The 16,524-nt window shown below is 35.5% G+C and overlaps 1 protein-coding gene and 1 long non-coding RNA gene across 2 annotated transcripts in view; both read right to left on the bottom strand.

The window, feature by feature from the left end:
- The window catches only part of arid1ab (AT-rich interaction domain 1Ab), an 85,022-nt gene that overhangs the window by 52,498 nt on the left and 16,000 nt on the right, over positions 1–16,524 (bottom strand). The gene's annotated exons all lie outside the window — the stretch shown is intronic.
- LOC147832501 (uncharacterized) lies at positions 4,203–10,971 on the bottom strand. The gene is made up of 2 exons (XR_015516621.1): positions 8,714–10,971; positions 4,203–8,312 (listed from the first exon to the last, which is right to left on the bottom strand). It is a non-coding gene; the product is annotated as an uncharacterized LOC147832501 (long non-coding RNA).

Here is a 16,524-nt window from a genome sequence, read left to right as displayed (position 1 = left end):
AGCCCTAAGTTTGATTACTGCACCCAAAATGCAAAATCCTCAGACATTTCATGTTATACAGTAAAATCCATGTCTATGACTACATTCCGCAATTTCACCCACATTTTCTGCATCATGGAAATCCTCCAGCCCTACAGTACAGCAGTGTTTACTTGGATAAAAATGGAAGATTCTTTCTGCATGCCGTGATAAAGCAGTCCAGACAGGGTTATGGCTGAGATCACTGAGGCTTTCCACCAAAAGGGTAAATGGAAGAGGATGAAGAAGAAAAATGATGTCCGAACAAAAATCTGAGTGAACCCCTGACCCCAAGCTGCCATCTTCATTTTTATTCTTGAAGTTTAATGGCCCTGCATTATCCAGTGAAAACTATTACGTGAATAACAAATTCATTTTTAGTATGTTGCCTTGAGGGAACGGCCCACAAATCAAGACAGCAGGCCAATGGACATCTAAATCCTCTTCTTTCCGGAGACAGTGGTAAACATGAAGTTGTAGACGCGCTCCTGTATCCGGTCTAAAAATGCTGAGGTTGCTTTCACACAGTATTATGTACATGAATTACCCCAGGGTCGCCTTAAGCGCGGGACGCGGTGGCGAGAGAGAATGACAGTTGTTCAGAAATGAAGTGCTTTTAATTCATCCTCAGGCAAGGTCAAAGATAAGCAGCACCGTATCTTGCAGTCTCTCGTTTTTAAATAGACAGACGTACTTTATTGATCCCTGAGGGGAATTCAAGGATTTCCCGCTGCAGTGTGTCTTCGCCGAGGGTGAGATTTTCCTCTTTCACTTTTTTAATGAATGATACTAGTTAACAGTGACAATAACAATGAGCCAGTCATGGGATTTTCCTTCTGAAACACCCCTGGCTGTTACTGAAAACAAGACCTTGCAGAAGCTGAAATCATTTTCTACAGCGGTTATTAGAAACAGGATATTTAAGGAGAAATTAATGCACTGCAGTAGTTTTTTTTTTTATAAGGCTCACTCGGAATCTGCGAGTGCAGAAATCCGCAGATTTTTAGCCCATCATTGAGTATTTATTTGCTTGTGTAAATGTGTGATAATGTATATTTTTTAAGCTTTTAAATTAATTTCAGTACTATTATTGACTAATACGAAAGTGTTCATTTGATATATTTACAATACAGGATGTAAAATAATATTTTTATCTTTTCTTATCTTTTATTAGATATATGATACTTTTTGTTTACCAAATAAGAGGATCTAGATGGATTCGCATTGTAAACAATAAATAAAAATTTAAAAAGTATTATTTTTTACCATATATAATGTGTTTTAGTTATAATATTCAAACTAATTTCGCATAAATCCACAGATTTTTTATCAAATTCTTCACAGAAGTAACAAAAATGCCCGCAGATTCTGTCTGGCCCTATAAGCAATTATTAGCAATGCGAAGTTATAATAAGTAAAAAAGTTTTATTCGAAAAATAAAATTAAAGGTAGATTTTTAGAAATGTGGTTGTGAGAATTAATATATATAAAAATAAATGTATATAAAAATAAATAAATGTATATTTACCATATATAACACCAATTAAACCAACAATTAGTCAATATAATTGTTTATATTTATATAACATTTATATTATATTGTTTACTCGTATAAAAAATTCTATTGCAATTATATTTCACGTACATTTAATAGTACTTAATAGATTTTACAGTACACAAAACAATTTTAATTTTAATTAAGGCATTTATTCCTACAGAATGAAGATGCACACAGGATCTACATGAACATATCAGAAGTTCATGTTAACCGGTAATTGCTGGGTGTTCAACCAAAGTCAAAATTTGAAACAAAAAATGAAATGCATTTGTCTGAATTTATATTATGTACATGTGTATTTTTAAATACTTTTATGGCTCACAAGACTGCAATATTACAAAATAACTCATTCTGCATCATTACTAGTCTTGACTGTTCAATTCAATTCATGTTTATTTCAATAGTGCTTTTACAAATGTAGATTGTGTCAAAGCAGCTTAGCATAGAAGTTCTAGTAAATTGAAACGGTCAGTCCAGTTTTCAGAGTTTTAGTTCAGTTTAGTGCGGTTTAATTTTTATTGCTGAAAGTCCAAACACTGAAAAACTATCCATCAATGCACAGCTCCACAAGTCCCAAATCAAGGAAGCCAGTGGTGGCAATGACCAGAATCAAACTTCACCAACTTATTGTCCAACAGAAATAATCTAATACACTAACAGAAAAAAAAAACAAAACTTTAAAATCAGCTTCATAATTTTACAAAACGGATTCTTTCCCATGTAATCCAGCAAATAGTTATAACCATCTCTGCAACACATCAATATGTTAATCGTTATATACACATGCTGAATACTGCCCAGCATTAATTTACCAAAATATAATAAAAAGTTTTACAAAAACTTTAAATGTTGTGTATGTAGATTTTAAAAAGCCCAAAAGAAACATTTGCCATTAAGTGTCCATGACTCTCTGTAGTAACATCTGTTAATGCAGTCGCACACGTATACACTCGTACTCCTCAGGCTCACCTTTCTCAACCCCTCCTCTCCTCATCCACCAATCAATCGCTTGTCCGTGGCTGGCTGACTTCCTCTCTCACTCTCCCTCCAAAAAGGGAGGGAAAAAAATAAATAACTGCAATTAGCACATGGCTAATCTGCATAGAGGAAAGCCAAGCGCTCTTGGCAGAGGAGGTTACACCGGGTGGAATGTCTCACTGTCTGTTGGGGAAGCGGGAAAGGGGTGTGTATGTGTGTGTGTGTGTGTGTGCTTGAGAGGTCGAGGCGTCGGAGTGAAGTATGATAGCACAGATAGCGCCGACTCTACTGAGCCAGACAGATGGATTGGGTACGGACGATAAACAACTGCTGCTAATTTAATCCTCCACACGGACAAACGGCCCGGGACTAAGGCAAAGCACCATTGTAGAGCTCAAACACCAACACACACTAATACAAATCGCCTCGCTCTGGTGTAGGTTCATCCAGGCACGGAAGTCTAAAGCAGTTAGCACTGAACATGTACAGGCACGTGGAGTCAAAAGCATTTACACCTTAAAAAGAGGAAAAATGTCATCTCCGCTATAATGCCATATTTACAATTTTACGCAACCAGCAGCACAGCTCACTACAGCCAGATCTGCAAAGCATTCCACTCCATTACTTCTTTGTAAACATATTTTTGTCCTCATTTTAATAAACATAAAAGAAAAATCGAACATATTCATGACTAAATTTACATGAGCGGTGGCTAAAATCATAAAATTCAATTAAAGTTTATTTGTATAGCACTTTTCACAATTATCGTTTCAAAGCAGCTTTACAAAAGGAGCACATTATGGCATTACAATCTAAGTCAGAATGGGTAAGGTTATTAGTTACTATAACTTTACTAATTGTAGGGCTGCACAATATTGGAAAATCCCTCACTATACCGTGGTTCATCTTTCGCAGTCTCTTTCCTGTGCCGTTTCTCCTGTAAAGTACAAAATGTGTTCAGCTTGCTAGATTGACATAAATCTGAACGTTCTGCACTGTCAAAGGAAGTGGAAGATGTTAACAATTGCACGAAAAGTTGGACTGTTCTGAACATGCTAAAGGAAGGTAGAAGTTATGCGGATGTTTTACCTATAGAAGGAGCAAATGTTAGAGTCTGAAAAAAGGTTTTGATCATTGGTTTCATTCTATAATACTGGACTTATTTTTAAGTCCAGTATGACAGTTTGAACTTTGAGAGTGTTTAAACAAGAAAAAAAAGTGTGAAAATATTAATGCTTGCCTGATAAGTGTATAAAGAGTATTGAGGCGTTTTATAGCCTTAAAACATCTACAATAATTGTAAAAAAAAAATAAAGCAGACTACTTAGCGAATTTCATCTATTGTGGGTTATTTTTAGAACAGAACTCCCACAATTAATGAGGGACCACTGAATTAGATTTTTTATTAAATATTTTCACAAGATTATTTGAATAGCACTATTTGATGTTTTTCTGGAGAGTCTAACAGTATTCACATACAGAAATTGAATAATCACAATGTACAAAAAAAAGCTTTACTTTGTCTCGTTTTACTCCAAATATCTAAATATTATTAAATCAACTTCAGAAAAAAAATAAGGCAAGAGTTTTTCCTTCAAACAAGCAAATGTATCCAACCAGTGGATTAAAATAATGCTGTAAGAAAACCTTTTTGTTTGTTTTTTTTTTTTTTGTTGTATAAATCGTATAAATTTCATATAAATACAGTAATTATATTCAATTCTGTAGCTCCTTGCCAACTATAATCCAGACATATCTTGCTATGCAAATACTGTGGATGCACACATTGCGATATTGATGCTAAAACGATATATTCTGCAGCCCTAATTAATTGCTAATATGTTTATCAGTTAAATTATGATGTATAAACAGTTAACCTGCAGTTATATAGTAAATAGGTGATGTTGATGTGTACATGTTCAATGAGGTATGTTTTGTGTATTAAGTGTATGTGCTGTCTTGAAGAAAAAAAAAAAGTCAAAAGGTTAATTAAATGACCTTCAAAAATTCAATAAAATTCAAATGAAATAAGTACAAGGTAATTCAGTAATAAAAGTGATACGTTTGTAAAATGTAATTAACTTTAAAAGACCATCATTTTCTTAGTGGAGCTTTAATTTAATGCATTTCTGCTGATTAAAATATTTTTTGGGATTTATTCATTTAAATCTTATTTAACCCACATGATCATACATCACAGCTTCAACAAAAAAAGAAACAGCAAAATCGATTTTTATCACTGACAATTAATGTTAATAAGCTTCACATTTCGTCTAAAAATCTAATATTTAATAATGTTTCAAATAGAAGAGTGAATGCAACCTGAGTGAAGAAGCTTTAAAAAACATTTATATTTGTTTTACTATAACTTTAATTAATATTATTAAAACACTTAAGCACAATAAATATACACGGGTTATGTAGAATATTAACACGTCTATGACGTTGAGTACTATTGAAAACACAAGTCGTTCTGCTTGTCTTAGTGATGGGAGTACAATTCTAAATGAGATTCTGCCCTTGCTTAGACAAGTCTCATCTTCTCAGTAGCAATTTAAACCTGCAAATTCTTTTCATTTGTTGAGTAAAAGGCTCAATGAAGGAGAATAGACACTCCATCAATTCCCAATTACACCTCACTGGCTTTAGGAATATCAAAGCTATAAATTGAGAAAACTACAACCAATGGTGACATGGGAAAGAGGAATTATAAATCACTTTTACAGTCAACAACTTGTACGCTACTAATGCGAGTGGAACTAGAAGAGACACATTTACAGATAAACTGCACACTCCTGATGCGTCTCCAACTATTCAGAACTGGAGCAAAGGAAAAGGCTTGGCAGGCCACACACACACTCACAAATTCAGTAATGTAATAAAGAGATGCTAACTAAACCAATTATCCTCACAAGCAGCTTTTACATGCATTTTCAAACAAGCTAAATATAATGTACTGGTATAATTAATAACAGAATATAACAATATTTATTTTTAAATCATGATGGGATAAAGCCCAGCTCACTCAAACAATTATAGGAGTAAAACACATTTTTGTTCAGACTACAAAATATCAAACCAATTTTGGCATGATCTGTTGAGATGTGCCCAAAAATATATTCCCTGGAACAACAGAAGCATCAATTTCTTGTATAGTGCGTCATGGCGAATGGCAATCAATGCAACATTAAACACACTTTATCACATCCCAAAAGATTCAGTTAGGTAGCCACAGGATCCAGAAGTCAGACACTGATCTTTATTGGTATAATATATAATATCTCTATTCTGACATGTTTTTTTGCACAAAACAAACATACTTGTTCATGGCATTTTTCTAGTATGAGAAGTCTTAAAATGGTAAATTACTGAAATTGTGCTGTGTGTGAAACAGGGTAGGATCACTGGTATAAGCACATACAAGAACTCAAAACACAAACAGCCAGGACACACCAAGTCCATGGATGGCAGCTTAGAGCCTAGGCATGGGCCGGTATTTGGTTCTGACGGTACATTAAGCTTGGATAAATATATCATGGTTTCACGGTATCACAGTATTGCGATAACCGTTCTAAAATAAGTTCTTTTTAAATGTATTTTCCCCCTATTGAACACAATATTTTATTTTAAGAAACACCTCAAATATTTTGGACCAGTAGCTTTTCTTGTAGAGGTTCCTTTTCCATAAAAAACTCAATAAAATAGTTGTGAAAAAAGTAAAACATAAAAAAGTACATAAACCTTAGAAACAGTATAACAGAAAGCTTTGGCGGTTTTAAAACCTTGACTTTTCCAAATCGCAGTATACCTTGAAACTGGTTATCTTCTCATGCCTAATCAAGCCATCTGTGAACTCAGGCTAGTTTGTTTCTAGTTCTAGTTTGTTTCTTTGTTGCTAGTTCTGTCAGGCTAGTTTGTTTGCTGATCAACAAACTACTGTAAGAATGGTACGCAGACGTTTACTTCACAGAGGAATAGTTCACTGACAAGCTTCCTGAATTGAAAATTTAAAGACAATCATAATTGGCCGATCGCGCAATCGAAAATAATCATTCTGCAATTTAACAGCTTTGCACCTCGGCATTGCAGCTGATCTGAAAGCATGTGAAAATACTACATTTAGTACTAGGGTTTAGTATTCAGAGTGATCTGTGTTGTTATAATGGCGTCTGTAAAAAAGGTGCACAACCAACAGGAACCAGCCAACAGTATCTGAGGTGTTCACTAAATTTACTAAGTACAAGTGTGAAAGTGAAAGACTGAAGCAGTCTACTGACCCGCTGACTGCCTGGACCCACTGTCTCGAGTCCATGACAGTGTGTGTGTGCGTCTTTGTGTGTGTGTGTGTGTGTGGTCACATGATGTGCGTTTTCAGCAGTGAGGCCTGCTCAGAAATACTAAATGCCAGTGTGGATGTGGATTGTTTTCGCTCTAAAATGCCATTTAAAAACTAAGACCTATCAGTGTATACAGGCATTGTCTATCGGCCCAACCCTATTTAGTACCAGAATTTTTAATCTAAACACACTTCATAACTTCAAGCGTTTGAAATAAATAATTATATGAGATGATTCAGTAGTTGTGTGTTTATTAGTCATGTTGAATCAACAAAAGCGGTTAAACCCTCTTCTCTGATTGGTTTCCCGGGTCTCTTCTTTATGCACGGCTCATACACAGTTGTACAACTAAAATTCCATGACTTTTCCAAGACTTTCAAGTAAATTTCCATGACCTAATGTTTCATGTAACGTCTACATACACATCAGGGCTCGAAATTAACCTTTTTGATTGGTAGCACCGGTGCTCCTAACTTTAAAAATGTAGGCGCATCAGCCAAAATTTAGTCGCAGCCACCAATTATGAGCACCGTTACTACAAGTTTTATACAAACATATTTATTGTATTTGAAATAATCACTAATCAAACTAACAAGCAAAAAAATATATATAAATATATGCAAGCGTGAGGAAAATAGCCTATGTCTCAACGAAATCCCGTTATCACAAGAAAATACATTTTTATAACATAACTGAGTGAACATAGCATACACGGAGCGCTCACTGGCCCTGCACACACTGCTTGAATGAATCTGTTAACGGTATAACTCTGCTGTTCTCACTTTTGACTGTCGGATATTGCACTGATGCTTTTGACACATACTGTACCTTATTATATGCATACATGTTAATAGCAATACCGGTCTTTTTAGGAGTAGCGATGTTAGTTTACTCCGTTTGTGATGGTGTACGTGGTGTTAAATTTGACATATAGCTGCCCCTTGCACGGCGGACAGCATCTGGCGATTATATGAAGGATTAAACTGAAGCTCTCGTGCTAAATGTGCTAAATGTGGCAAACAGTTACCTGAAAATCCCATACCACAGACTTTTTATAGTGGACTTGAAGCCAATGGAAGTCTTCTACTCTTGGTAAAGTGTAGATGGTGGATTAACATTCAGCACATGATCAGTATGTGTCATTATTTGTAACTAGATGGTTTCTAAAACTAAATCTGTCAGTGTTATGTGATCTTCATTCTCATCTTCAGCGCTTTACAATTTTTCGCGGTAGTAGCTCTCTCTGTCATCCAAAGCCAGAAGGCGCTGAGTGATTGACAGCTGATATTAACCAATCATTTGCGTTCAGTGCTAGGGCAGTGGTGGGCCAATAAGAAGAGCGCGAAGGCGAGGCAAGCATTACGGACTAGAGTTTACTGCAGGAAGTTGACATGACAACTGTTTTAAACCATTCCTGAGCGCTGCGTTTCGCTTTTCAAGTGCAGACAAAGAGCTTAGAGATGCATTCTGCGTGAATGTCTCCCGAATCCGCGCATGTGTTGAACATTTTGCAGTAAAAACTGGTCGCACACAACAATTTTAAGCACTCGCAGAAATGCTCCCAAATATATTTTAAGGTCGCATAGATAAAATTTTGGGCGCATATGCGACCAAAATGGTCGCAATTTCGAGCCCTGCACATGGTAAATAATAAGAAAAACAATGCACATTCAAATTCATAACAGCATATTGTAAAAGTAGAAACGATCATTCATTCGGCTTAGTCCCTGATTTACGAAGGAACCGCCAACTACTTATCGTAAATTTATTTAGTTAACCATCTAAAATATAGTTTATTCAATTATACAAATATTTGTTAAACTGATTTCCATGTTTTTTCCAAAACTTTTTCAGGCCCGGAAAATGTCATGACTTTTCCAGGATTTCCATGACCGTAGGAACCTTGTTGGTGGCATATTTGAAGTTTTGCAAAGCAATTTCTGGCCTTCAGAGAAAATTTACTAGTGATCACAGAGTCGTACTTCCCTAAATAGCAAACAATTCCAATTAATTTCAATTACTTGTGCAGCCCTAGTTTAGAAAGTATATAGCATATATCATTCGTCGTTATATGAGCAATTCCATGCAAATGACAACCTTGCCACGAAAAAATAAAAAAAATCAGTCTTCACCAAAATACTGAAACCATTTCTACGTTTTTTGTTTAAGCAACTATTTTAGTACTCTAAAATGTCTCTGTCGATGTTTTCAAACATTTTTATTTAAATTTAACGAAGTCACACAAGTGCCAATTTCACATCCGTCACATCCATAACAAAGTTTTTTCCTCATAAATGAAAAAAAAAAAAAAAAAAGTAAAATAAAATGAAATTAGTAGAAAGCCAACTCTTATCCTTTCATGGTTTCCACTACATTCATTCTTCCATGGTGCCGAATGGCTGACTGACAGGTAGGTACGTGATGCAAGAGGGCAGCAAACACGACTTTTAGCCGTTGCACATTACTTCAGGACTATTTAATACCGCTCTGTAGGTCTATTGAACACATTCATAAATATTTCTAGCAAATCTTATAAATGTTGAAGACATACCCGTTACATAAACGCACAAAATCACACTTCAGCAGTGTTTATTTGAAAGTGCACAAGAAGATCTGCGTTTGAGCAGTTGGTAGATAAGTTGGTAGATTGGTGTAAAAAAGGCCTGCCACCACAGCTGGAAAAAGTCCTAGGAGGAAACACTGCCTTTGATTAGCATTATTGCTTTTGGCTTGTATGTTGAGTACTGTAAACTCATTAACTTTTTTGGTCACATCCATAAAGAATGTTTATTTTCCTCTTTTAAAATATAAAAAAATGTTTACAGACAGACATTTTTCCAATCCCATAATTCTGTGGATAGTTGTTTTGGAAAATCTATTATTACAATATAGTGTTAACATTATGCCTTCTCTGTGAATTTATGTTTACAATTTTTACTGCAAATGTTACATTCATAATGCTGGAATTGCTCATAGATGTCATCATAACTTTTCCTACAATTACTACTCTAAACATGGTACATATTAAAATAAAATGTGGCAGCATAGGACAAGACATCTAAAAACAACTCCTACAATAAAAATAAGCTAGAAACAGCCAAAACAAAGCTGCTTTGCAACATTCAATACTCAGTAACCAAGATCTTAGTACAAAACTATCTTGTACTAATAACCCTATAAACCAATCTTACTCATTTTAAAATATATTCCATTCTCCCTGTCTCACAGCTCTGCAAGAAACTTTTACGCTATAGCAAAATCTAGCACAACATACAACATGACCAATGTGGTAGTATATCGAGCCATTGTGCAATAAAACAGCCTTCATTTTCAACAGCACTCAGTCCATGTCATTCAAAAGCTGTCCAAATAAGCATTCTTCTAGGAGATGCATCCATGACCGACTACACTGACAGCAGAGATGGCATATTTCTAGTTAGTGCGTTGATTTGGAACTGTCAGCCAGTCCCGTCATTCAGCTAGCACTTTGGAAACATCAGGAGAAGGTGGTTAGCCCCACTGCTTTGTAATGACAGCTATAAGTTAGCGATCGGTGACAGTAATGCCTAGTTCAGACTGCGTGATTTTAACCCCGATTTTGGCTCGCCGACAGGTTTTGAGAAATCGCCGACAAATGCCTGAAATCACAGGCAAATCGCTGCTCGTGCACGTGAGTGACAATCACACAGTATGAACGATCAAAGACGCGATCTGAGAGAATCGCCGATGAGTCGCCGATGCCTGTGAGATATTTGGCATGCTAAATATCTAGAGCTGTCGGCGATTCAAATCATGCCGTGTGAATTAAGTTTTGACTGAAAATAACATCGGCGATCGCCTACAGCCAATGAGAGAGCAGCTTTCACTTGTGTGTGCGTGTGTGTATACCTGCTGCAGGCAGCGGGAGGCTGGGGGAGAAGTTAAAAGCGCTCTTTTTCGGTTTATTTGGACCCGCGAAATGGAGGAAAAACTAGTGGAGGTTTGACAGGACTCAGGAGCAACCGTGTCTGTTTGACGTTTAATACAGAAAGAAATTAGTTTATTATCAACGTTGAGGAGAAATGGCTAATTCCCTTTAAACCCAGGTGAGCAAACATGTACATGTTCAACCCCATTAAAGGCTTCTTTCTCATTATGTAGTTAATAACAAAATATATACTACATGTTTTTGGCTGTGAGACGTAGTTTGGACGAAGTTGTCGGCGATTCTCCTTATAGTAAAGTCATACAATGTGAATGTCCATGTCGCCGATCCATCTTGCAGTGTAAACAAAGCAGCGACGAAACGCTAGCCCCGATAGTCATGCAGTGTGAAAACATCTGTGACACGACTACTTTGAAAATCATGCAGTCTGAACTCGGCATAAGAGACAGTAGCAAGTCTGACCTGATGACAAACCAATGCTGTTAAAGGCTTTAACAAGTTTTAACAGTTTTCTTTTATCATATAAGAGATTTCACATTAAAAGAATACTGTGAGCAAGCCTTGCACCAATACTGCTGGCCTGAAAACAAATAAGGACTAATGACACTTACATAAAAAAAATGTAATGATACTGGAATTTCTATCTTTCATACGATACTGCAATGAATAGCACTAAAAGTAACAGGTAAAAATGTCTTTCTGCCAAAAATGTTATCTAGTTAAGGAGATCTGTAAAAACACAACCAGAGCTTAAGTTTAAGCAGGCCAAGTAGCCTAATAGCCTATTTAATTTCTGATAAAACTAAAACCAAAGCACAATTAAATCGCATTTTTTGTTTGAAAAAATATATACATACAGATATGAAAAAAATCCAAAGGTGTCTAGTTTGTAATTAATTTTATTTTTTAATAATTCTGTTATTACATAAAGCCGTCATTTCATCTTAAAAGCTACGCTGCCAGTAATTGATATTTTCTTACCGCGTGAGGTATATATATATAATATATAACACACGAGAGCTGTTTGTCAGTCATAGGTAGGCCCACATGACATTAGCACGCCTAGAAATCTGCAGATTTCTAGCCCATAATTGAGACTTTTTATTTACTTGTGTAAATGTGTGCAAATTGATATTTATTTTAAATTAATTTCAGTAATATTATTGGGACATAATAATACTAATAATAAAATTTTCAGATGATATATTTCCAATACAGATCTTTTTTTTTTCTTTTTAAAAGATATATTATATGAGAGACTTGCTTTGTTTACCAAATAAGTGGATCTAATTGGATTTGCATTGTAAACATTAAATAAAAGTTAAAAAAAAATTCATATATTATTAAGTTTGTAGTTGATACCCCTAAAATCATTGCGCATAAATCAACAGATTTTTTACAAAATTCCTTGCAGAAATAGCAAAGAAAAATGTCAGCAGATTCTGTTGGCCCTGGTCGTAACCTACAGCATATCGTTATTCTATATGTTAACTTAAGAGATTTATAAAAAATATATATAAAAATAAATAAAAAAAAATTTAAACTCTCAAAATTGTTTCTACAGCTCTGCATGTTGGTCTTTGATAAATTAAATGTATTAGTGCATTTACTTAGCACTGCTCCGTCCTTCCATGTTTATCATGTCCTTAAACAAAACTGGTTGTGGGAGTTCCACGCTTGCATCCTGCCTCTAGACACCATGTATCAACTGCTGCTGCTGACAGAGTGCTCAAAGCCAGGTTTGATACCAACCAAAAGCAAGAGATCATATCATTTAAAATATTCCAGTATCGATAATTAACAAAATATTGACAATTTTAACAACACCACAGAAAACATTTCAGACTACACAAACACAGGTCATTTACGTTATGTTGCCAATACATATATATAGCCACATGACGACAACATTTGTTTAACGGCTCCTGTTCTTTGCATATTTCTCAGATACAGTTGGATTGAGGACATGCAAATCTTCAATCCGGTGTTTATATGGTTGAAAGGACTCACGCAACAAACTGAAGACCTCAAGACCACTTATGTTTTGATTTACATCCTAGTAGTAAAAGCGCAGACAAACACAATCGTCACAAAACAAATTTACCTAACACTGGAAAGTGTTTTCCGACAGGAGGACAAAAATTCAGCAGATTGATTCTGCAAGATTCACAAACAAGAGCGTCTGCAGAGAGTGACATTCAGCGCTGACAGACGACAAATAAAAGACAGTAAGAATGACTTCAGCAATCTACAGATATGAGGGCTCCACACTACACAGCAGGAGCATTGTGAACCGTTATTGAACATTTTTGTAGCACAAGTACAAAGTGTAGAAATACACCATAAAGCAACCTGAATGCAATTATCCACATTTCCCCAATTATACCTACATTAGTGACTATTGCTTTAAGAATAAATAGACTTAACTGATAGACACTAGAATGAAGGAAAGCAGTTATCCGAACATCAACACTGCAAAGTGCACATCCACAACAAGTGATGTCAACTGGTGATCATAGCTGACTAGGCACCAGCTCAAAACCACAAAAAATCTGATTTGTGGATTCATTGTAAAGTTTAACCACAAGAGTGAAAGTTTTTAATTTGCATATGATGCGATTAAACTCCAAGAGAATTAAAAGCATTCAGACAAAAAAAAAGTATAGTTTGACTATTTAATTTACATGTAATTATACAATTTCTGTACAGTACATGAATAATGTTAGGGTGCACAGACAAACAAAGTAGAGTAAATTTCATTTGTATCTTTGTACTGTAGTACTTATGCTTGAATCGTTTTTATTTATAAATAAATATATTATAGGGCTCGAAATTAACCTTTTTGCTTGGTAGCACCGGTGCTCCTAACTTTAAAAATGTAGGCGCATCAGCCAAAATTTTGTCGCAGCCACCAATTATAAGCACCGTTACTACAAGTTTTATACAAATATTTATTGCATTTAAAATCAACAGTAATTAAACTAACAAGCAATATATATATATATATATATATATATATATATATATATATATGCAAGCGTGAGGAAAATATGTCTCAACGAAATCCCGTTTTCACACGAAAACAGATTTTTATAACATAACTGAGTGAGCAAAAGATACACGGACCGTCTGTTAATCAGTTAAAGATATAACTGTGCTGTTCTCTGTCTGATATTGCACTGATGTTTTTGACATGTACTGTACCTTATTATATGCATACGTCATGTTAATAGCTATACCGGTCTTTTCATGAATAGGGATATTAGTTTAATCAGTGCAAGCCCATTTGCGATGGTATATGTGGTGTTAAATTTTAAATATAGCAGCCACTTGCACGGCGGACAGCATCTGGCGATTAAATGAAGGATCAAACAGAAGCTCTTATGCTAGGTGTGGTGAACAGTTACCTGAAAAGTCCATCCCACAGACTTTTCATAACAGACTTGAAGCCAGTGTTATCTTCATTCTCATCTTCAGCGTTTTACAATTTTTCGCGGAAATAGCTCTCTCTGTCATCCCAAGCCAGAAGGCATTGACTGAGTGGTTGACACTTTGACAGCTGATCTTTTAGTGCTAGAGCAGTGGTGGGCCAATAAGAAGAGCGTGAAGGCGGGGCAAGCATTACGGACTTGGCTTTGTTTACTGCAGCAAGTTGACATGACAACTGTTTTAAACCATTCCTGAGCACTGCGTTTCGCATTTCAAGTGCAGTGATGCATTTTGCGTGAATGTCTTTGCAGTAAAAACTGGTCTCACACAACAATTTTATGCACTCGCACAAACGCATAGCTATTCGAGTCAAGATGGGGGTTGTTTTTTTGTTTTTGTTTTATCACAGAGAAGCAAAACATTTCAATAATTTTTTTTTCCCAGCACAAATCATACATCTACCATTTGAGGGCAACTTGACTATCATTTTCACTATCATTAACAAAAACTGTACCATAAAATCTGGAAGAGCACAAGCAGAGGTTCAGAACACCTGCGTGATTGTAAATGATGGTTTATGTGGTGTTTACTATGGAAAACAGTAAACATAAAACAAATAAATTGACCTGTAATTGTTTCAATTACAGTGGTTCCTCGTTAAAGTTCCTTGGAGTTACGTTTAAAAAAAAACCCTCAATAGACGCAGATGCCTTTGATGGTGCCAGAATGTTCCGACATTGAGGGTTTGGTGGGGAGAAAACTATACAGTCCAGCACTTCTGAGTCGCACTGCTAGCGATCGAAGGTTTATGTAAATGTGGCAAGCTGAACGCATTCTGTACAGGAAACAGAGGAGATTGATTGACAAAGGTCTAGAGCCAATCAGGACACAGAAAAATGCACTGTTAAAAAAAGCATGTCAAATTGCACAAAAATCTGCAAAACTGCGAGGCCATGAAAGATGAACTGTTATAGTCCACTGTATATAATATTTGATCAAATTACCAACATCATGGTTAGTGGATACCATAAGCATTCCTACAAACAAATAAATAAATCAGTGATCAGTGTCACTAGTTCTGTTCTTTAAACTGCAACACTACACAAGAGAGAAAAACAGCTCTGATTTATTTTAAAAATCACAGAAATTTTGTGATTGTAACATATGTAAGCATACTAAAGGAAACAAAAACAAAAACATTACAAACCATCAACTTTTTGAACCAACCTAAAATGCAAACAGGCAAAAAAGGGGGCCTTTCACGCCAACTCTAAAGTGGTGGTCTCTTATCACTAGGGCTTAGTGTGATTTATGTGGCCAACTCTAGCAGACAGGAAAAGGTTAATGGCGTTTTCCACACAACACACACATATACGTGTCATGTAAATGAAGCCTGCAGACTTCAGGACCATAAGTTTGAAGAAGGAAATTACTATGCTAATCTGCTACATTTTAAAAGTAAATGTCAAAAGAAAATACATTAGCCTCACATTTCTAAACAGCCCAGAGGAATTTCTTAAATGTGACATTTCCCCAATCACAGAGGAGAAAAGGAACACCTCACCATCAGCCGTACGCTATGGCAAATGATTAGTACTGAATTTCAAGCAAATGATTGAGCCAAGGTGGTCCTTAGACAGGAGTCAGAGACCATTTCCTCTATTCGACCAAGCAGAACCACCAAGAAGAACAGAAAGAGGAAAAAGAGACAATGTCAATAAAACCCATTGAATAAAGTGGATGAAATTAAAATGATTTTAAATACTTGTATGCTTAGTTCACAACAAATGCCAATTTAAGTATTTTATTGAGATCATGTCATAATACGTCATTGCAAACGCACAGAATTTGCCTCAATCATGTCTTCAGCACAAGTTCTAAACTTTCAATTTAGCGGAAAATTAGTGCGAGACAAAAAAAAACACCCTGCGAGTAATCTGGAGCAAGTGACAATGCTATCTTTTCACAATATTTGAGTAGCAGATCTCAGCATCACCATAGAAAAGTGCTTTACTTTTTTCTGCTAGACATTCAACAACAAAAAACAAATAAAACAAAACCATGCACTGATAAAAATTACAATCATATTAATCTAGTAGCAACATTTTAAGTAGATGATTAGAAAAGCTAGCAATATCATTTTTAGCACATGTAGTGTTTATGAATGTGTTTTTGCATCTGTATGTATAGGTAGCTATAGGTAAAAAGTGGAAAACTAACCTAATACTAAGCTTTATAAATTACTAAGCTTAATAACTCAAATTCTTGAAATTGATCAC

This window comes from Danio rerio, chromosome 19, assembly GCF_052040795.2.
Source record: "Danio rerio strain M-AB ecotype USA chromosome 19, GRCz13ab, whole genome shotgun sequence".
In the NCBI taxonomy this organism is placed as follows: domain Eukaryota; kingdom Metazoa; phylum Chordata; class Actinopteri; order Cypriniformes; family Danionidae; genus Danio; species Danio rerio.
The sequence above is the reverse complement of the archived record's forward strand: the minus strand, read 5'-3'. Positions and strand labels throughout refer to the sequence as shown.